We start from the raw sequence: 505 nt of genomic DNA, 5'->3' as shown, positions 1-505 counted from the left end.
CAGCAGCATCCATCTCACTAAATTTGACCAGAAATTGTGCCTTAGTCTCATAAGTACTTCCAAATATTATATGCCATGTTTTCAAATTATCTATTCTTAAAATTGCAACTCAATTTTGCCAATCTGCTAATGTTCAAACTTTTTTTCGCTCACTTTGAATCAAATGTTTCGTTTTTAGTTACTGGAATGTACTATTATTTGTTTGAGTGGCTTTCATTATTAAAATGTAATACAAACAGAAATCTGTTTTCCTGTACAATGCTAAGAAATGAATGTAAGACTCATTTCATATAAAAAAAAAGAGAGGAGTGGGGGATTACGGGTCTACTGGAAGTAAAAGGGGGGCGTCAGGTAAGATAGTTTGGGAACCACTGCTCAAGAGGATGCCACCCTTCTAATTTTTGTCTGTGGAAGGTTAAAGGGTAAGATTGTGACGGCGATTTAGTTATTACTTGTTGGTCACTCAACTAGATAGGATAGCTGCTGAGCAGGCCTGACTTTATTC

This window comes from Palaemon carinicauda, chromosome 39 (genome assembly GCF_036898095.1).
Source record: "Palaemon carinicauda isolate YSFRI2023 chromosome 39, ASM3689809v2, whole genome shotgun sequence".
NCBI lineage: Eukaryota > Metazoa > Arthropoda > Malacostraca > Decapoda > Palaemonidae > Palaemon > Palaemon carinicauda.
This window is presented reverse-complemented; position numbering follows the sequence as displayed.